Below are 22,332 nucleotides of genomic sequence, written 5' to 3' on the forward strand. Positions count from 1 at the left end.
TTATCATGAACTGTTTCTGTGAAGGAAAAATAAATTGGCCCTTCCCTTCTAAGAAATGTACATCTTAACGTTTGTGGGGTTCAGGTGCTAAGTGAACGGCTACAAAGTGCCTGTTGCTCAGAGAAAGTGACAGGGCAGAAACCAGCCGCCAGCCTCGCCAAGCTGTTTCCTTTGACATTCCAGAGGCCCGCCCAGCCCTTCTGGTTTCCCGGAATGTTGTCCCTCGGTCATCACGGGGTGGCCGAGGAAAAACCCTGCAGCCCCCCCGGTGAGCTGGAATAAGACCTCATTCGCCAACAGGGACAGATACCCTGAGTGGCCCCCACGGAGCCCGACGCAAGCTCGGGGGCACAGTCATAGCGGCCAGTCCCCATGTGGCCCAGCGCGTGCAGAGTGTCCCAGACCCACTGTCCCAAAGGGACAGTTCACACCCAGGTCACCAAAGCCCACCATCTCACAGAAGAGGTGGACGTGACCGGATCGCACAGACAAACATCCGACAGGCTCCGACAGGCTCAGTTTAGGCGGCACGAGAGAGGTGGGCGGAGGTGACTGGGGAAAGTCTGGCTCCTCTCAGCACTGGCGTTTTATCAGTTGCATCTCAAATGCTGTCACTCACCCGGAAAGGTCCTAAAACACCCCTTGCTTCCGCTTCTGAAGCAGAGGGATGTGGTGGCAGCTGTCTGGGGGAGATGGGGCTGGGCCTGAGGGGTAGGAAGGAAAACTACCAGATGGGACTGGACCAGACGGAGGAAAGCAGGCAGTGCAGGAAGGTGGGAATATCCCCACTGACGTCCAGCCAGCATCCCCCCCCACTGGAGGCCCAGGGGCTGTGTAGAAAAGCTCCATCAGCTGGGAAGCTAGGAGAAACGCCCTCATTTTATAAGGAGGAAGACTTTTCCTTTTCACAGAGCTTGAAGAAGCTCAAGGAGATGTCAGCAGAACTTAAAAGGGACTGAATCCCTTACATAAGTGAACTTGGGTATTGGATCCATTATATACATGAAGCCTGGAAATACGAGATTAATATCAGGGCTGGTGTAAATAATAGCTATTAATTGCAATTAATAACATTACAATTAATTACAATTCACCACAGTAGTATTAAGCATTTACTTTGTTCCAAGTCCTGCACTGGGACCTTTACCTGTATTATCTCATTTAACCTCTCAATAACCCTATCAGAGAAGTACTTTCTGCATGCCCACGTTACAGACAAGGACACCAAGACTCGGAGAAATTAAGCTCCCAAGATCACCCAGCTAACAGGAGGCTGACCTAGGACTGAAATCATTGCCTGATTCCATAAATTTAAGCTCTGGCAGGAAGGAATGACCTCACTCACGTTTCTAAAGTGAGTATCTTTCCAACTAGCCAGTTTGGGATTGCCTCGGTCAGGCAAGGAGCTGGGAAAAGAAGAGAGGAAACAGCCACCCCTTAGGCCGCCCCAGGCTGGGACAAATGTACGAGATCTCGCAGGGGCTCTGTAACCACAATCTAGCCTTCTTCCCGGTCTGTTTAGCACAGCACAGGCTATGAAGGGGGTGGGGACCTGCAGCCCCAGGGAGACTGAATTCTAGGCCACCCTTCTCCCACATTTTCCCTGCAGAGCCCATCTTGGAGGGATAACTGTGCCCATCATTCCCAGATTCCAAGCCAAGCAGTGTACACCAGGAAACTAGTTTAACTGTAGATTCGCTAGGAACATGCACACATCCGAGGGTCCACGAGTACCCTTCATTACTGAAGAACCAGCCCAGGTCACTTATTTTGAAGGTGAACCTTAGTGTGTATCAGAATCACCTGAAGGGCTTTTTTTTTTTCTTTTTTTTTTTGCGGTACGCGGGCCTCTCACTGTCGCGGCCTCTCCCGTTGTGGATCACAGGCTCCGGACGCACAGGCTCAGCGGCCATGGCTCACGGGCCCAGCCGCTCCGCGGCATGTGGGATCTTCCCAGACCGGGGCACGAACCTGCGTCCCCTGCATCGGCAGGCGGACTCTCAACCACTGCGCCACCAGGGAAGCCCATGAAGGGCTTTTAAAAACACAGATTGCTGGGCTCCACCCGCAGTGCTTCTGAATCCTGGGTCTGGGTGAAGCCTGAGAACTTGACCCACAAGTTCCCGGTGCTGCTGACACTGCTGGTTGGGGGACCACCTTTGAAAACCACCATTTTAACTGATGGAAGCCTTAGCTTTGTCTGTGACTTCATTTCTGGGCCTGTATCCTGCATGTTGAAATGTGATAGCAGCTGTTCGAGGACGTTCATCCTTACCACCTGTGTTGATTTCCTATTGCTGGTGTAACCTTACCACACACTTAGGGGCTTAAAACAACACCAGTCATCTTACAGTTTTGGAAATCAGAAGTCTAAAATGGGTCTGCAAGGGCCGCACTCTGTTGTGGAGGCTCCAGGGGAGAATCCGTTTCCTACCTTTTGCAGCTGCTAGAGGACGCCTGCACTTCCAGGCTCATGGCCCCTTCCCCTGTCCTCAAAAACAGCAGCAGAGTAGCATCTTCAAACCTCTCCCTCTCTCTCACTCACACACACACCCCTCTGCTTCTAGAGTCACCTCTTCTTCTCTAACCCTCAGAAGAATCCTTGTGATTTCATTGGCCCACCCCAGTTGAGCCCACCTAAATAATCCAGAGCAATCTTTCCATTTTAAGACCATCGGGACTTCCCTGGCGGTCCAATGGTTAAGACTCCACGCTCCCACTGCAGGGGGCACGGGTTCAATCCCTGGCTGGGAACTAAGATCCCACGTGCCACGTGGCACGGCCAAAAATATATAAAGACCCTTAACTTAATCACATCTGAAATCCCCTTTTGCGATGGAAGGGAACATACGCACAGATTTTGAACATTAGGACGTGGGCATCTTTAGGGGCCTTCATTCTGTTCACCACCTCAGCCATCCGACAGCTGCTTATCCTCCTAAATCACAGTGCCCTTCCCACAAAAGAAAAACCGAAACCTTATCAGGATTTGCATGATGCAATCCCTCCTTCGGACTCTCCTGGTAATGAAGCATCTTGCAGGGAGAGAGAACTGGGTAGTGGGGGGAGGAAGGCAGGAGCCCTGAGGGAGGGAGTTAGCCAAGTGCCTCTTAGACCAGGCCCCAAACACCCACTAAGTCTCCCCACGCTTGCCAGACTTTGTAGAATCTAGCGCCTTGGTACCTCTCCCTCTGAGCCAGGAGCCTCCAGGCTCCCCCCTGGGCCTCACCCCAGGTCAGTGCTCACCACACGCTCGGCCACCAGCACTGCCTCCCAAACCTGCCAGCAGGCGCTGTGAAAGATGCAGAAAGAGAAACTCTACTCAAAGCCTTCTTGCCTTTTGAGTTTCCGATGATGACCCTCAGAACTTTACTGGGCTGAAGTCCCAGCCTCCAGGCTGTGAACTTTCTGTTAGTGCATTCATTTGCTCGGGCTGCTGTAACAAAACTACCACAGACCGGGTGGCTTAAACAACAGAAATACAGAAACGTACTTTCTCACAGTTCTGGGGCGTGAAGTCTGAGGTCAAGGTGTGGGCAGGCTGTTTCTCCTGAAGCCTCTCTTGTTGGCTTGCGGACGGCTGTATCCTCTCTGCAATCTCACGTGACCCTTCCTCTGTGAGACGCCCCTGGTGTGTCTCTCTCTTTTTATAAGGACCCAGTTCTATTGGATTCCAGCCCATCCTCATTTAACTCATTTTAACTTAATCACCTCTTTAAAGACCTTATCTCCAAATAGGGTTGCATCCTGAGGTCCTGAGAGTGAGGGCTTCAACGTTTGAATTTGAGGGAGGGCACACTCAGCTCATAACTGTTGGCTGGGATCCTGGGAGACTCATAAAAACCACTTCCATCCTCTGTGTAACAGGTGGGCTAGGCGCAGTCAGGGCAGGTATGGGGAGGGGCAGGCCAAGCTGGGACTGTCACAGTGTGCACCTCAACCCAGGTCTGCCTTTTGGTCTTAGGTCAGGGATGGGAGGAGGGTGGAGGAGGCCAAAGAAGCCCCCGCAGGCTGAGTTTTAGTCTCTATAAGCAAGAAGCAGCATTTAAGGCTCACCCTCCCGAGAGCCAACTCCCTGCAGAAAGTTTTTTGCTTGATACACAATTTACAGCAAGTCACAGACATTCCACCAAGTCAATACACACCCTGGACCCAGAGGAAATAAAGGAGCAGACAGTGAGGGCTTGTGTTTGATGGTCTTTGCAGGGGCTGTGTGGTAGAAAATGATTTCATCCTCAAGGCATGGCTTTGAGAAGGAAGTCAGCCAGCAAGTTGAAACAAAGCAAACAGCCTTATCTTATTCTTGATTCATGGGTTCCTCTTTCTTCAAAGCCCTTTAGAGGCAGGACACTGAATTGTCATTGTCAGAGTAACTGCTGTTGCAAAGTCCCTCCTGGGACCTTGCATCTGTGACTTATAAGACCTGGGGTCTCTGACATTTTTCCTTGACAAACCTTTGCTGCTCGCTGGTCAGACTCACTACCCAACATGGGCTTAAAATATACATATATAAAATACACACGTGTATATACTAAGTGAAATCAGCTGGTCACAAAAATCACAAACACTGTATGATTCCACTTACAGTATAAGAGGGACCCAGAGTTGTCAAATTCATAGAGACAGAAAGTAGAAAGGTGGTTTCCAGTGGCTGGGGGTGAGGGAGGGGAAGCTCTTTTTTAATGGGTAGAGTTCCAGTTTTGCAAGATGAAAAGGGTCTGGAGATCTGTTGCACAGCAGTGTGAATGTACTTATTGAACTGTACACTTAAAGATGGTTAACATGGTAAGTTTTATGTTACATATATTTTAGCACCATTTTTTAAAAAGGCTGCTGTAAGCAATCACTTAATAGAATGATTAATGATCATGTAATAGAATGTCAAGCCAACCTAGGTTTGAATTCCATATCTGCCACTCACTAGTTTTGGGACAGTGTTCTAAGTTTTTTGTTTAGTGCCTTAAAACAACAGCAATCGTGTTATTATTTCTGTTTCTATGGGGCAGGAATTTGGGAAGAGCTTCGGCTGGGTAGTTCTGGCTCAGGGTCTCTTCCGAGCTTGCAGTTGGGTGGGTGGAGGGTTGGATCACTGGGGGCTGCTGAACACCTCTCCCTCTTCCTAAGAGTCTCCACGCTTCTTCATGTGGTATTTCCACGTGGCTGACTTGGGCTTCCTTACAGCATGGCGGTCTCAGGGAGATTGGATGCTCCTGTGGTGGCTCAGGGCTCCAAGCAGGCAGATGTCCCAGGGACAAAGGGAGAAACAGCATCACCTTTTCTGATTTAGCCTTGGAGGTCATGCACTGTGAGTTCCTTTGTACTCTCTCGGTCACAAGCAAATCACACATTTCCCCAAGTTCAAGGGGAGGGGTATCAGACTCCACCTCACCATGGGAAGTGGCAAAGTTCTAGAGCAGGTTTGGCAAATTACGACCCTTGGAACAAATCAGGCTCACCTCTCCAAGGCAGCCATGTCCGTGCATTTACATATTGTCTCTGGCTTTGCCACAATGTCAAAGTTGAGTGTTTGGGACAGAGACTGCATGGTCTGCAAAACCAAAAATATTTACTGTACAGCTCTTTATAGAAGACTTTCCTGACCCCTGTTCTAGAAGACCATGTTGGATGGACAATATTGTTTTAGCCACCTTTGGAATATGCCGTTGGCTGCAGGCAGGTTACGAGGCGCTCTGAACTTTACCTGGGTCTCCAACTCTGTAAAAAGGAATGAGGATCATATGTAAAAAGTACTCAGCACAATTCCACACCTGTAACAGGTAAAGTATACAATTTAGTTCTTCCCCTTCTAGGCTTAATTATGACTTGAGAGTCACGGAAAGTTGTTTACTGCCACTGTAGGTCTATTAGCAGTCGGAAATTCCCAATTTTAGACCCTCCTTGGAATTAAGGTCGACTTTACAGAGACCCTCTTTTTTCTTTTTTTTAAAAACTATTTTATATTGGAGTCTAGTTGATTAACAATGTTGTGATAGTTTTGGGTGTACAGCAAAGTGATTCAGTTATACATATATTACATGTATCTATTCTTTTTTCAAATTCTTTTCCCATCTAGATTGTTACCTAATATTGAGCAGGGTTCCCTGTGCTATACAGTAGGTCCTTGTTGGTTATCCATTTTAAATCTAGCAGTATGTACATGTCAATCCCAAACTCCCTAACTATCCCTTCCCCCCACCCTTCCCCCCGCCGGTAACCATAAGTTCGTCGGAGACCCTCTTTTTAAACACGTATTTACTACTCTGGAGGAAGGAAATGTTTGCAAGAATTCTTTTAAAAATGCAATCCCCCCTCCCCTGGCCCCCAGCCATCCCCCAATGCATTATTTTATCAGACTAGCTACATTTTTACCTTTCAGAGAACAAATACCTAAGGGACTGAGGCAATCTCATGAATTTGGAACTGAGTGACCGGGGAACAGCACGGTGGTGGCAGGTCTCCGATGCCCTAGGGAAAGAAAGACACAAGAAATTTGACCTACTTCACAGTTGTGCTCAGGGCTGCCTCAGCCTCAGACAAAGCAATGAAAAATGTTTTCTTGGCCTCCTCTTACCCATCGCCTCCCTTTCCTATTGCCCAGACTTGTTATCTCCGCCCTGACCTCCTCCACCGGCCAAGACTGCCCTTGGAATTTTTCCTCTCCTCCCCTGGATGTTTCCAAGGCCAACCTCCAGCAGCTCCCAGAGATTATCTGCTTGGGACCCTGCTTTCCTCCCTGCTCCAAATTCAAGCAGGGTCCTTCTGGAGCCTAGTTATTCAGTGCTTCTGAACTCTTTCTCTCTAGAAGAAAGCTTCTATCTAAGAAAAGAGAGACCCTAACAGGCACTTACGGGGGTAACATTAGACCTGCCAGTCCCAATTCTCTTACTCATTTACTCAAAAACCACCAAAATTAACAACTGTTCATTTGTGCATCATTCAAACAAACTATATTCTGTCTCCTCTCCAAATTACGTTTGGCTCCAATCACTTTTAAAATCTGCTTAGCTTCACCCTGAGCTGTGTTGGAAGAATAGTTCCTTTTTATTGCAGCTATATGTCGCCATGTTAGTTTTATATCAAATATTATGAGTGTTTGGGGGGGCAGCTAGGAGGGGAAGTGTGTAACTAGACGATTAGAGAACACTCCCTCTGGCCCTATTAATTTTTACAGCATTTTCCCCTCCTATTTTGCTTAAATTTGCAACTTTATGCAAATTTTATAAAACGTTTTGTGGTATCCCCAGAGCCCCAGCTCAGTATCAGCCAAAGGCCTGCTCAATTTACGCTGCTCCAGGAAGAATTGTGGTTTGGAAAAATTGCTCAGCTGGCTGCGAAAAAAGTAAAAATTGTTACTACTGCGGCTGGTGCTGCTCCTACAGATTGTTGTAAAATGAACAGAAAGTAGTTAAGCGCATTGCCCTAGGTCACAGACCTACTCATTTATGGACCTGGAATTCCAAAGACTTTTGGCTCTTCCAAGGGTTCCGTTCATTCATAAATTCATACTCCATCAGTGTACCAGGCACTGGGCCCTTTCAACCAATATTGCTTCCTTTACTCCGTTCTCCAGAATGCTTTTGTTTATTTTATATCCAATATCACTTATAAGTAACGTGCTGCCAACCATTCTCTTAAGCTCAAAAAAAATTTTTTGACAACATACTTTCTAATCTATCCTTAGGTTAGCGATAGAAAAATGGACTAAAATGACAGACATTGAGATATGTTTAGTAGAAAAGCTTCGGTTGTTTTGCTTATTTTTATCTCAGGCAAACATCTGGGAAGTAACTAAAAATAAAAGTATGTCTGAGATGGTCAATGTTTCTGAAGTACTTTTATGACTAAAACCGTGAATGTAAAGGTCACATGAAATCAGAATTCTGAGTGTGTCTGTAACAGGAGCATTGCTGCTGGATGTACTGAACAATAGAGTTTTAGCCTTAGATTCAGTTTGTTTCATCACCTACCCCTTACCTGGCACCAGACTAGATAACTGAGACGCCTGGTTGCCATGGAGATGAGATGGCATCATCGGATCACATCTGTGTACAAGTATAGCTTCAGAGTTTCACAGGCCTTCTGCACAGGAGCAGGGGTACATCCGGCTTACTGGCTGCTAAGACAAAACAAAGGGATTTCCCTTATGAAATGGTTGATGTTGTTACCATGTACTATTTATTGAGCACTTACTATGTGTCAGGTAATATTCTGAGCATTTCTCAGATATGACTTCATTTCATCCTCCCACCAATCCTGCAAGGGTTACTATTCCCATTTCACAGAGTAAAAAACTGATGTTTAAACAGATTAAACAGACCTCCCTAGGTCTGCCTCCAAAACTTATATTCTGAAACATCAAGCATTATTGCCTCTCAGGAATGGAAAGCAAAGTTACTGCTGTTTGCCTGATAGGTTTTTAGTAATTTAAGTGCATCATTTTAGGGCTAGTATCCTACCTAGTTACTTTGGCAAACTAGGGAGATTTAGTTGACAGGCCTTAAGCAGTGCTTGGAGAGGGTCTGTGCTTTTAAATTCTCAAGTACTTGAACTAAAACAGAGTGAGCTGGTCCCATTCACATCCTGCCCTCCAGCCCTCTCTAGCTGCAAGTTATTAGTGTTGACCATGAGGGCAAAGGAGAACATACTTGAAAATGTTTTGTGTTTGTTTTCGTCTCTTCTGAACTGAGTGGTAATATAGAAAGTGGGAAGACAGTTTTAAACCACTGACAGGGATCCATCCCGCAAGACTGCAGAAATTCGTGGCAATTTCTGCATTTTCCAAGATACAAGACAGCAGAGGCTGGGGCCAGTCATCTGTGTGATTTAAGGAGATGGGGGCTGCAGAGGGTGGGATGGGGTACAATGGCACAAAGCTGATAAAGACGGACCGGGCAAGCCACAACTCCCAACCGAGGGGAGGGCTTGAGCTTAGGAAAGATGCAACACCTTCATAGGCCATTTTATTTTCTCCCTGCATCTCCTCCTCTCAGCAGGTGGCTCCATGGCTGGGAGGGCAGAATGTGGGGCTGCTCGAAGCTGGGTGGTGATGGAAGGCCTCTCTAAGGAGAGGATTTATGAGCTGAGACCAGAGGGATGAGATGAAATTTTAACATTAAGCACTAGGGACAGGCATCTTTTTTTTTTTTTTTTTTTTTTTTTTTGCGGTAAGCGGGCCTCTCACTGCTGTGGCCTCTCCCGTTGTGGAGCACAGGCTCCGGACGTGCAGGCTCAGCGGCCATGGCTCACGGGCCCAGCCGCTCCGCGGCATGTGGGATCTTCCCGGACCGGGGCACGAACCCGTGTCCCCTGCAAAGGCAGGCGGACTCTCAACCACTGCACCACCAGGGAAGCCCGGGACAGGCATCTTAAAATGTGCTCTCACACACGGAATTTCTGCATAGGGCTCTTCATGCTGTAGAAACCCCAACATGTGGAAAGGATAGGATCTCCGCACCTCCAGTAAAATCTCCTCGGGAGTTCTCAAGATGGTTTTTGTATTATTGGAATTTTGTTGTAACAAATAACGTAGGAAGGAAAGAAAAGAGAGCCTCCTTCCTGTGTTTGAGATATAAGTGGCACACCATGTCCCCTTACATCATATTAACTACATCATCCGTCTCATGACACTGTGAGGTCACCGAGGCTGTTACACAAACTCAACAGATGAGGAAACAGGATGAGAGCTGAGTCATCTGAGGTCCTGCAGCCACTAAGTGGCAGGTCAGGATTTAACCAGGTCTGGTTGCCTTCAACGCACTGCCTTTTCCAGACACCACTGGAGGAAGCTGGGCCACCACACCTGAGCGCCTCTTTGAAATACAGACAGTCTGGTTTGGTGAGATCTTATATAATAGCATTTGGCATACAGAATCATTTAATCCAACAATAAGTATAATAGGAAACAAAGATCTACCTGATCACTAATTTCCCTCTGCTTTCATACCACAGCATCAGCGTAACAGGAACAAGCAAAGTGTGATGAATTCTATAGGAAACATGTAGGAGGGGCTCACAGAACACAGATGAAGTGAATCTTGAAGCATGAACAGGAGTTTTCCAAGCCAGGAAGGAAGCTTAGCATCTGTAAAGTCATTGCATAAGTGCCAGGCCAAACAGATCAATAAGCAAATCAATAAGTAAAATTTTTAAAAATAAAATTAGAGTGGACTTCCCTGGTGGCGCAGTGGTTAAGAATCCACCTGCCAGGGCCTCCCTGGTGGCGCAGTGGTTGAGAGTCCGCCTGCCGATGCAGGGGATACGGGTTCGTGCCCCGGTCTGGGAGGATCCCATATGCCGCGGAGCGGCTGGGCCCGTGAGCCATGGCCGCTGGGCCTGCGCATCCGGAGCCTGTGCTCCGCAACGGGAGAGGCCACAACAGTGAGAGGCCCGCATACCGCAAAAAAAAAAAAAAAAAAAAAAAAAAGAATCCACCTGCCAATGCAGGGGACACGGGTTCGAGCCCTGGTCCGGGAAGATCCCACATGCCGCGGAGCAACTAAGCCCGTGTGCCACAGCTACTGAGCCTGCGTGCCACAACTACTGAAGCCCGTGAGCCTAGAGCCCGTGCAAGCCACCGCAATGAGAAGCCCGCGCACCGCAACAAAGAGTAGCCCCCGCTCGCCGCAGCTAGAGAAAGCCCGCACGCAGCAACGAAGACCCAACACAGCCAAAAATAAAATAAAATAAATAAATAAAATTAGAGTGACTTAGATGGTAAAAGCGTTTATTTTCTCCAATAATATCAAGTCTAGAGGTAGGGCAGCCAATGAATGTACCAAAGTCAGCTTTGTGCCATCTTTCTGTCTTCTGGAGTAGGGGCTCCTTGTGTCCCCAGATGGCAGCCACAGTTCAGGGTATCCCTTGCTGATGACAATGTCCGGGGGAAGAAAAGGGATGTCGCTGACTTGTGTCACTTTAAAAAGGGCGGTAAACTTGCCATGAAGCACTCGCATCAGAATTCCTTCCTCATCCCTGTCTTGTAGAACAATGAAGATTCAGCCTCCAAATCTAGGGAGGGGCCCCCTCCCCAAAAAGTCATGGCTGCTTGGAAGGGCCCTGTTAGCAAGGAGGGTGGTTATGAGAAAGGAAACAACACTTGCCACAGGCATAAAGGCATGAAAAAAGATGATATTCTGGAAACAAGTTGTTAGGTGTGAAAATGTCAGGAGAAACTAATAATTCACACTGCAGCCAGGTGGCAAAGGAGTTATATGCCAGTGTTTGGCTGTGTCTCCAAAGTCCGTGTTCCTAAAGCTTTTAAAGACAGCAAAATATCAGCAGTGTTAAGAGGTTTTTGTTAATTTTTTTTTTAATGTGGAAGTTGTATATAATTTCCTTCAAAAACAAATGGGTTAAAAAAAAAGACAACAGCAACATATATGGTAAAAATAAAGCTATATAATTTAGTCAGGGATCATGGCAGTGTAGAAATAATAGTGTATCTGGTCTTTATTTTGACATTTGTACTTTGTTATGATTACAATAGTAACAAGTATTCATTTTTTTAAATCAGAAAATTCCAAGAAGCTCAAAAAATAAAGTAAAAATCATCCATAAGTCCACGGCTTGGCTATAACTACTTGGTGTGCATGGAGTCCTCACATACATAGTGGTTTTATACAGGGTTGCAGTAGAAAGTGACAAATTTTCCGTCAAATGAAGGCAAGCTACTGCTGGTCTGTTTAGAGGGGAAAAAGCAACAAATAAAACAAACGTACACGCTGACTTACATTATAGAATAAAACACAGCACATAACATAGGGGGGAAAAGTAGTATAGCTATTGTTTTTGTTTCTTTTTTTCCCTAAAGGGGTGTATTTCTGGTTTGTTGACTTTCTATTTTACAGAGCAGGTTATCTAACGCCCAAACTCTGTAACTAAGGAAATAACACAAGTCTGTCCTTGAAAGCAGGGACTGCGAGGTGGTCCTGGTCCTGGCCGGGAGGGATGGGGGATGGGGTACAGGAACTGAGGCCAAGTCTCATCCCGGTGAGTTACAGCTTTGGTCCTCAGAGTGGCATCAGATCAAGGCACGAGGGCCTCAGCACTAAAAAAGCCACTGGGATGCTCGAATCAGTACCTTGAGGAAGGCTGTGTCCATTTGTGCCTCTGCAGAAGGGCATCTACAAGGGGTCAGGATGCCAAAGTTTCTTGAATTTTTCACTTCCAGTTTTTAAAAGGAAATCTGAACATCTCTGCATCTAACAGCAAGATTGGTTTTTAAAATGTTGGGACCTGCCTGGGCAGGAATCCGTTATGAATGCTGTTGGCTTTTGGGTTTTTTTAGTCCCCTATTTCTTTAATTTTATTTATTTATTATTTAAAAATATTTGTTTATTTGGTTGCGCTGGGTCTTAGTTGCAGCTCAAGGGCTCCTTAATTGTGGGATCTAGTTCCCTGGCCAGGGACAGAACCTGGGCCCCTGGCATTGGGAGCACAGAGTCTTAACCGCTGCGCCACCTGGGAAGTCCCTTCTTTAATTTTATGATTCTCTTTCAGGCACACTTTTTAGTGGCACTACCGATTTCTGGGTAGAAGGTTTTTTTGTTTGCAGCTTGCTGTTAAAAATCTATAGAAAGACAGACAATATCCTGCCACTAGAGAGCTGTTTGACCTTGGGAAAGTCACTTAACCTCTCTGGTCCTTAGAAAGTGCAAGCCAGAGGTTCAGAGTGGCAGCCTGGAAGAGATCTTAGAGGTCATTGAGCTCTGCTCCTCTGTATTATCTGAGGCTCAGAGAGGGTGAGTGACCAGCCAGGGGTACAACAGCTTTCCCCGCATTTTATTATTTTGAGTTTTAAGAGGAGGAGTCCAGGGAATTCGGAAGTTAATTAGGTTGTGTTTGAAGAGCAAATGAACAAGAGACACTTCAGTGTAAACGAATGAAAACTAAAGCTTTGAGAAATAGAGATACGATATTTTATAACTATCCAAATGGGTTTGTAGGAAGGAAGTGTGAACTGTGTAAGATGTGACACATTCGATGCACAATATTTACCCCCAACAAATATGTACTGGCTGCCCCTTGGAGCTTAAAGTTCTGTAAGGAACCGAGAAGATAATCATGATGCAATAAGTGCTCTGTCAGATAAAACGTCAGGGGTTCTCATGAGAACTAAGAGGAGGCGTTTAGAGGGACTTCCGGAAGCCTTCCTGGAAGAGGTGACACCTCAGCTGATACCTGAAGGAGAAAGAGGACAGAACGTTCCTATAGGGAAATTCCATCTGCAAAGGCCAGGGAACTTGGTGGCTTGAACAGCTAAAAGGAAAAGTGGTCGGGAGGACGTGGAGTTCTGAAACCTGAAAGGATGAGGAACTAAGTAATTAGAATCTCCAAAGCCCCAGACCCACGTCTTTATCCCAGAGGGCAGAGCTGTCAGCCGGATCCGTTCATAATCTCCCCCTCCTGCTCTGAGCGTGTGTAACAGTTTGGAGCCAGGGACAAGACAGAGCCCGTGAGACCAATTAGAAAAGTATTTCTCAAACTCCTGACAGACAAGATACATTCTACCTGTTAACCCAGAATGTACACAGATCTCGGGACACACACTGACACAAGCGTCCCAAAACCGAACTTACTTTTCCTTTGTTTGATGCACTCTGACGTTTTCTAATCTATTCCGTTTTTTTGAAATGGTGAAACTGCATGACCCACCTCAACTGATTTCATGATCCGTTAATAAGTCACAACAGGTAGTTTGAGGAACGCTGAGGTAGGAAGTTGCTGTCATCCTCCAGAGAGGAAATCATAGGATCTAGGGAAGCAGAAAGGTGGATTGTAAGATGTGGAAGGATTCCAGAAGGATTTAAGAGATAGGAGGGAAGGACCCAAAAGAATTAGAGGTGATGCCCAGAGTTGTGGCTTGAACTCTTGGTAGGAAGAGGAGTTACTTGCTAAGATAGGGAAAGTGAACTTGAAGATCTGCTAGGAGGGTAAAGACACTGAGTTTTTGAGAAATGCCCATTTTGTTTGGTCAACACAAATGTACCTCTTCATTTGAGGCCTATCTGAAGAAAAAGCGTCTAAAGGCTACATTATGTAATTCCAGAAAGTGGTCAGGTTTTACTAAAAGAGGGAGCAAAATGGTGGTGTTGAAAAGGAGGAAACCATTCGTCGTGGGGCGGGGGGTAGGTTCTGCAGCGAGCCTCAAAATCCTACATAGAAAGGACAGTCAAGCTATAAATCCCGAGGAAACAACGCAGATCGAATACTCACCTGGCGCTTTGCTGTGGCTGCCATCAGGGCTTTTGTAAGACAGAGACTAGGGTAAGTAGAGCCTTTGACTTTTCAGGTACCAGACCCGTTGGCAGGAGTTAACTTCTTTACAAAGTTGGCACCGCTTTTAGAATCCCCAATCACGAGTTCAGGAAGGGAGCGGGCGTTGCTTATGCACTTCTTGTAAAAATGAAAATCCATTAACTTTATTCTTCACGCACGTTCTCCAACAGCATCGGGTCAAAGGGACTTTTTTCCTTCCTCTTTTCAGAGCTTCCAGGTCCCAATCTGGCTCCTTCTAAATCTTTTATTTTACAAAACAATAGGGAGTGGTGGTAGCCTGTGGCTAGTTGAAGATTTTGAACAATAGGTGTTTCTGAGCCGGGTTTATTGAAATGGTCCTGTCTGTGTCCTGGGGGTAGATTGTAAATGAGATGTCGACAGGAGCTCTTTTGTGTGGATGGCATTCGGCCTGAAAGAGAGGAATTTCCTTACTGTGCTAGTATTTAAAGTAGATTTGTTGCTGCTTTTGCTAAAACTTTTTATGCAGCTTCTAGGGCTAACAGCACTGAATGAGTCACTGGATAAGACGGAGACTTCCTGCCCCCCTAGCAGGGCTCCGACTCTGTCATTTACATTTACAAAGGACAGACTAAGAAGATTGCTTGGATTGTCATCAGCTTGAGCCTCTTTTTCAGATCGTCACGGGGACCTGAGCCGCCAGCAATCCGTTACCCCCAGGAGAGGGTGGCCAAGCCGGGCTGGTTTTCTCACTCCCTGGAAAACTTCTGGCTGTTTTGCTCGCTTTCTTTTTAAAATCCAAGGAGAGAGACAAACACCATCTCCCGCCTTACGCCTTCCCTTTTTTGTAAATGACAGGCAATTTCAGTTTACTGTAATTACCTCGGGCTGAGGTTGGACCAACTCCACTCTTAGAAGATAAGGCAACAGTTTTATTACCGCTCAGCCAGGTGCCTGGGGGTGACAAGGCTGGCTTTTATCTGGAGACATCGCAAGGTTATCAGTAACAGAAAGGGGCTGGACCTTTGAGCGGCGGCCATTAACATGCTTCCCTTCCCTGTGATCAATTTCCTAACTCTTTATTGGTAATGAATGTTGATCCAAAGACCAGCGCTGGTCTCCTCCAGTGTTTCCGCATTCCGGCACCTCAGCACTTCGGCAATCCTGCTGATAAATGGTGTAAATTGCAACCACGGGCCAGCAGTCCCCTAACATGAGCTTGAAATTCCAAACAAGGACCCAAACATACAACCCACTGAACAGCTTAACTTCCTCTCATTTGGTAGGTTTGCAGTGGGTATAGCTGGTTTTTCAAAGAATTGATTAATAAAACCTTTCACCTAGGACAGTAGAAATCCAAAAGAATCAAAATGATTTCGCTTTACTATCCATGGTTCCTTTTGAAAAGTAAAATGTAATCCACACCAGGAGGCAGTGTGGGGCTTGTTCTAGATTTTAAAAAAATTTTTTTCTAGTGCTTGACCTATTTCTGCCTGCAGTTCACGGACATGTGTAGCCACACAACGGTTTATTCTTTAATTCAAGCTATTTTACATGGAGCCTGTCTGTTATCTCTTGGATTGGAAATGTGGGATAAAAACTTGTGATCTGAAAATGATTTTCCAGCTGTGTCCTGGGTAGAGCTTTAATGAATGAGGAATGCCCTTAGGAATCAACTTTTAGGTGAGTGTCCTGGGCTGCATCAAATTAGCGCAGCAGCCAGCCTGGACCTAGCGTGGAACCACCCTCCTGTCAGTACAAAGTACGGTGGGCCAAGGAGAAGAATGTTACTTTTTTTTTTTTTTTTTTTTTGTGGTATGCGGGCCTCTCACTGCTGTGGCCTCTCCCGTTGCGGAGCACAGGCTCCAGACGCGCAGGATCAGTGGCCATGGCTCACGGGCCCAGCCGCTCCGCGGCATGTGGGATCTTCCCGGACCGGGGCACAAACCCATGTCCCCTGCACCGGCAGGCGGACTCTCAACCACTGCGCCACCAGGGAAGCCCGAAGAATGTTACTTTTATCTCTTTGGCTGTGAAGTCAGATCATAGCTTTAGGGTACAGGATGAGAATGGGGAAGAGGATGGAAGGGATGGCTCAAAACACACACACACACACACCACGCACACACACAAGCACACAACCTGGCAGATACGAAGTGTTTATCTCCAAGCGTTTATCTTCAGACTAGGCATTCTGTAATTTTTGTAGACAGCATTCCACAGTGGGAAGAGGCCAGTTAAAAGCCCCTACAAGTACCCCTGTTACCATTATAACAAAAACCAACAAAGGTGTTTCTGCCAATGGTGTGTGAAACACAGTGACAAACCAATGAACACCCAGAACTCACATGGTCAAGGAAAGAGAGACAATGTCAGAAGTATTATCGAATTTGAAATCGGATTCCTCTTTTCCTTAAAGATGTAGAAACCTTGCCCACCCACCAGGCCAAGCCCACCACCACCCAGTCACTACCCATCCCCCTTCTCCTCCTGGGCCAGGCTGGGACAGAGCTCCGTCCAGGACCAGAGATGCCCTGGAGGAGGAGGCCCCTGGCGGGGGCTCTGATACACCCAGGCACCTGAAGGAGTGGGTGGCCACCATCCTTCAGCGCTCTGAAAGCCATAGGCCAAAACCTGCCCTTGCAACTACTTGCAGAGTGACTGTTTCACCTTTTCCGGCAGACAGACAGGTTAGAGTACCCAGGCCCCCCAGGGTGTGTCATGCAAGTCAGCTTTCTACAATCCAAAAAGTTCTGAATTCCAAGCACGTTTGACCAAGAGATTCAGAAAAAGACTTTTGGACATTGCTCTCATGAGGGTTCAGAGGAGAATCTTAATGACAGATTATAAAGCAGCTCTTTAAAAGAAGAGAACGGAGGCTTAGATGAGAAGAACCCAGGTTCCAGTCGGACCCCACTCTGCAGAAGGTGGGCAACCCAAACTCTCTTGCCTCCAGTCACTTGTGGAGTTGGGATTATAGGTCCAGGTACCTGGCTCCCAGGAAACACAGTGAATGAGGATGCTGGTGGGCAGTAGCTAGAGTAAACTGATAGATTTTAGTGCTGGCCTCACCAGTTTGCTGGGATTTTTTAAAGCATTTTATTGGAGCAGAGTTGATTTACAATGTTGTGTTAGTTTTAGGTGTACAGCAGAGTGAATTAGTTATACATATGTTCATTCTTTTCAGATTCTTTTCCCTATAGGTTATCACAGAACATTGAGTAGAGTTCCCTGTGCTATACAGTAGGCCCTTGTTGGTTACGTATCTTATATATATAGTAGTGTGGGTATGTTCATCTCAAACTCCTGATTCATCCCTCCCCACCACGTTTCCTCTTTGGTAACCTTAAGTTTGTTTTCGATAATTGTAAGTCTGTTTCTGTTTTGTAAATAAGTTCATTTGTGTCATTTTTGAAAAATTAGATTCCACAGGGAATTCCCTGGTGGTCCAGAGGTTAAGACTCCGTGCTTTCACTGCTGTGGGCCCGGGTTCAATCCCTGGTCAGGGAACTAAGATCTCACCAGCCACGTGGCATGGCCAAAAAAAAAAAAAAAAACAGATTCCACATATAAGTTATATCACATGATATTTGTCTTTCTCTGGCTTATTTCGCTCAGTATGACAATCTCTAGGTCCATCCATGTTGCTGCAAATGGCATTATTTCATTATTTTTTATGGCTGAGTAATATTCCATAACATATACATACCACATCTTCTTTATCCATTCCTCTGTTGATGGACATTTAGGTTGCTTCATGTCTTGGCTACTATAAATAGTGTTGCAATGAACATTGGGGTGCATGTGTCTTTTTTATTTTTTTATGGTTTTCTCTGGATATATGCCCAGGAGTGGGATTGCTGGGTGATACGGTAGTTCTATTTTTAGTTTCTTCAGGAAACTCCATACTGTTCTCCATAGCGGTTGTACTAATTTACATTCCCACCAACAGTGTAGGAGGGTTCCTTGATATTTTTATTTAATTCTGGCAAATGACCAAAACCCAACTGTACAGTGGAATTGTGAATGCAGTCTGAAGTGGCCCTTTATGAACCCACTGTAAAGGCTGATGGTGTTTGCTGTGTGGTGCAGACAGAAGAAGACTGGGGGCCCCCAGCCAAGTTCTTCTCCGGATCTGTGTCCTCATCTGTCAGTGACACAGTTGGATAATGAGGTGTCATTTTGAAGCACTGATCCTGTCATCTGAGAGTCAGTAAGGGGCTGGTGTCCTTTCTGGGCCCAGCGGGCTGGTAGACAGTATTCCACAGCTTAACCCACAAAGTCTATCCTGTTTTTCCTTTGAGGAGGGGGATTTCAGGGAGGAAAGCAGAAAGAAGCCAGACGAATAATTAACTGCCTCACTGCACAGATCAGGCCCCCCTACATGCCTTGCTCTCCAGACACAGGTAATTATTTCTCATCGCCCTCCAACTGACAGGAAGACATGCTGGATACATTTTCTTTCTTCTTTGCTTCCTCATATATCCTGTTTCCCCCAGTTTGTCTGATGCAAAAGCTTCTGCTCCACGTGGAGCCAGCCGGCCAAGCCCTCTGTCCACAGGGCAGCAGCATCAGGCTGCTTTGACACAAGGTCTGCCTTCTCTCCGAAGCCCAGGGTGTTGGCCAGAGAGCAGAGGCTCCTGATCGATCCAGCCAGAAGGTTTCAGTGAGGACTCATCCCGATGGACCATCATGAGACATGACCTCACCGGGTGTGGGCTCAGCACCCACACTCTGCATGGCCAGCTCACCGTTTCAAGGGAGACCAGTGGGCAGTGTGTGCCCGAGACCCTGCTCTCACCTGGAGCCAGTCAGCGACTCCATCTGGCCTCAGAGCTCAGTACCCCCTGAGGTCCGCTGTGTGCCCCACGGCGGAGAGTCCTGCTGGGCTGTGTGATTGCATTCCAGGTTTCCCTTGCTTTCCAGGTCCATGGTACAGGTGTCATGAAATGAGACCAGGAATAAGAAGTCAAAGAATAATAAGGAATGTTAGGAACTGGGGAGGAAAGGCAGCTGCTCTGGGGAAAGGGTAGTGAGCATCACAGCCCCACATGGATAAAGCCCAGCAGAGAGGGTGGAGGAAGTTAGGTGGATAATCCATAGGACTAACTGCTTCCAGCTAATACGAGGTGGGCCTTTCACATTCTAGCTCCATGTCAAAAGCTGGCCAATCACAGCTGCATTTGGCCAGCATATGACCAAGGCCAAACAGAAGTGGGCATCAGTGATGGGAGATTATATTGCAACATCCAAGGTCACAGAGACTGGCTTTGCTGAGTATTCATTTTCTTTCTACCCTGGTGACCGTGCTTTCCTAAGTATTAGTCCCTTTTTCTGCTTCTCCAGGAAATCCCTTCTCATCCCTGTTCCTTCCTTCACGTAACAAGTATTTTCCACCATACGACTATGTGCCACGAGTGGTCTAAGTACTGTAGTCGTCATGAATACAATGGACAACAATGCCTGACCTTGTGATTCTTACATCCTTAACTAATTCCTTTCTCTCAGTTTGGTCAGGAAAAAATAAAAAAATTCACCTAACAGGGAATACAGGCAAGTATTGCTAAGAAGTGACATCTAACAAGAAATGAAAGCTAGCTGATGAAAAGCTTAAAAGCAAAATGTCCTTCCCCACTCCTGGCACCATCCCTACCTCAGGTATCCCAGGCCTGTTATCTTCCAACAAGACCCAGTCTGCCCGAACCTGAGGAGGTGGGACCAGCTGCCCAAACAGGAAAACTTATTTCATTCTGTAACCCTGACCTTGGGTCCTGAATCTTCCCCTCCTGTAAACAGTCCATTCAACCCAGGAAGACCTGCTGACTTGGCTGGGACAAATTCTGAAAAATTCACATGATGTTACAAACATTAAAAAAGAAAAAAAAATCCCTAGATCCTAGAGGAAGTGGTATATCTGATTCAATCGTTAGAAATTGCTTCATAAAGTCATGGAACAAATGGAAATTTAATCCTAACAGATGACACTGCCAGGGCAGTCACTTGTGTGCGTGGATGACTCAGTAGCATCTGTTGGAGAGGCTGGGAAAATGAGCCATGAAATCCTGAAGGCATTCCCTGCTGGAAGCAACGGCCCCGCCTCGCAAATTAGTAAGCCAGGCGTTCTGAACATCCTGCTGTGAACCTTTGTGCCTAGTTCTATGAAGGTTATGACTCACCTGAGCTACCGGTCAAATGATTCTTACTCAGAGACCTCAGTTTTTAATCTTTACTATTAAATGATCAAGGCAACAACCAGCCGAATGTCTGTCTACTTTCAAGATGTTCCTTTGAAATGACTGATTTTAGGCAACAACTGGTTTTACATAGGGTAACCCCCAAATTCTCATATTAACTGGTTGCCAAGCTTCATTAAAGGGTCACATTAGAGGCTTTAGACCTCCGTCCCTGGACCTGGGCCTTCTAAATGACTTTCCTCCAAACAGCACTTAACTTCCTTTAATTTAGTTAATTAATGGAACTTTTTGAAGAGAACGGTTACTTTGATCTAAACCCCTTTCTTGGTTTCTGGTTAACATTTCCAGAGAGGGACAAAGAGGGATGCCCTCACGCCTGGCAGCAGCTCACAACTGCAGTCCTTCCTCTAAATCAGAGACCATGGAGGGCGGGAGAAGCCGTGAGAGGAAGAAGGCTGGTTAAAACTACTGCCCTTGGCATTTTCGTGGGTGTTTGCCCCAGACAGAGATAGAAGAGCTAGGGTGGGGCTGCAAAGCACGCTCTCTGGGAAGCTGGGCCTGCGGTTTGGAAATCCTCAGTCATCCTTGCAAATGAACTAACTGGAAACAAGCGATGGGAATGAGAAATGCTTCTACCTGCAAGCTTCCTGCAAACAAGCGACAAATTCAGATAAAGATGGAAAATGCAAGTCCCACCCACCAGGAATCCTCAGTTTCCTGGCTATTCATCCTCACTGCCATCCACCTAACCAAATGTCCACAGCAGCTTTTGCTTTTCAGCTTGCCAAGGAAACAAAAACTGTGGCCCTAGCGGCTGCTTTGAAAAAAAAAAAGGGTCAGCAACCTCAACCCAGAGATCTTACCCTGCAGCACGGGTGAAATTTTTGTTGAGGTGATAAATTAAAAAGCAAGACATCTGACTCTTGACTTCCACTCTGCGTTTTTTGGGCAAACGCAGCCCGGACGTCCCGCGTGACTTACCTGGGAGCCGAGCCTCGGACTGAAGTTGTACCTTGAAAGGTACATCGGTGATGTTCCGAGCTTGGTCACCAGGGGGCGCTCGAGAGCCGGGCTGCCGCAGCAATACTTTGTTTTCTCAGACTTGGAGTGGCGAAGGGGGAGGGCGTGGGGGGGAGGGGGAGGGGTGGCGAGGGAGATGCAGCTGGCTTTCAAAAAATCCTTTTGTTCTCTGAAATCCTGCCGCTTGCCGTTTTAGAAGGCAAAGGTTGCCACGTTACCTGTTGCCAGGGTCCTGAGAGTGCTTGGGGAAAATGTGGGCGACAAAGGTAGCGCACAAAGTCCTGGGCTCGGTGGCCTTCCAGCCGTTTGGCCGGGCTTGGCGCTGACATTTGGAGAGCAGCTGCCGCGATCGCCGAGCATTGTTTGGTTGTAGTTCTAACAGAGGAGTGGCTGCGTCTTACATCATTTCCAGGCATGAAGTGCCTGGGGCTTTTTTTTTTTTTTTAGTGACTAATTTTCGGATCCCTCCCTCCCTGGAGTTTGGGACAGAACATGCACTGTGCACGACAGCCTCACCTCAGGAAGCCCAAGTTTTGTAGCAACTTGTTAAAATAACTAGGGTGCCTCAAAAGGAAAAAAAAAAAAAAAAAGCTATGCTTCTGAAACAAACCTTTCCATTCTTCCTTCTGAGAACAATGTTGTGTTTGATTAGCCATGGAGGCTGCTCCCTGAAAGATCTGCTCTCCCCACCAGGGCCGGGCTGCTATCGGCTGAATAGATCTCTGAGCCAGACAAGCCTGGGCTCCGGGCATTTGTCTGGCATTAGGAAGCGTCTGGAATACTAGTAACTACCAACTGGCGAGCCTGATGACTACAGGAGTTCTTAACACCACCCTTCCCTCTCTGTCCACATCCCTCTCCGCCCCCCTCCACCCGTACACAA

The 22,332-nt window shown here is 46.7% G+C and overlaps 1 protein-coding gene and 1 long non-coding RNA gene across 21 annotated transcripts in view; one reads left to right on the forward strand and one right to left on the reverse strand.

Annotated features, from left to right (window-relative positions):
- Positions 1 to 22,332, forward strand: part of DLGAP1 (DLG associated protein 1) — a gene marked incomplete at its 5' end in the record, with an annotated part of 321,304 nt that overhangs the window by 232,834 nt on the left and 66,138 nt on the right. The gene's annotated exons all lie outside the window — the stretch shown is intronic.
- LOC309815132 lies at positions 4,794 to 22,271 on the reverse strand. Of its 5 annotated transcripts, none has more exons than XR_014295806.1 (7): positions 21,411 to 22,271; positions 15,175 to 19,153; positions 14,215 to 14,686; positions 13,654 to 13,753; positions 7,975 to 8,116; positions 6,370 to 6,465; positions 4,794 to 5,715 (listed from the first exon to the last, which is right to left on the reverse strand). It is a non-coding gene; the product is annotated as an uncharacterized lncRNA (long non-coding RNA). The 5 variants fall into 5 exon arrangements; XR_014295807.1 differs by having other exon boundaries at positions 4,796 to 5,715; positions 7,975 to 8,113; positions 19,037 to 19,153; XR_014295808.1 differs by having other exon boundaries at positions 5,701 to 5,768; positions 7,975 to 8,113.

Source organism: Mesoplodon mirus, assembly GCF_964341445.2.
Source record: "Mesoplodon mirus genome assembly, chromosome: 13".
NCBI classification, from domain to species: domain Eukaryota; kingdom Metazoa; phylum Chordata; class Mammalia; order Artiodactyla; family Ziphiidae; genus Mesoplodon; species Mesoplodon mirus.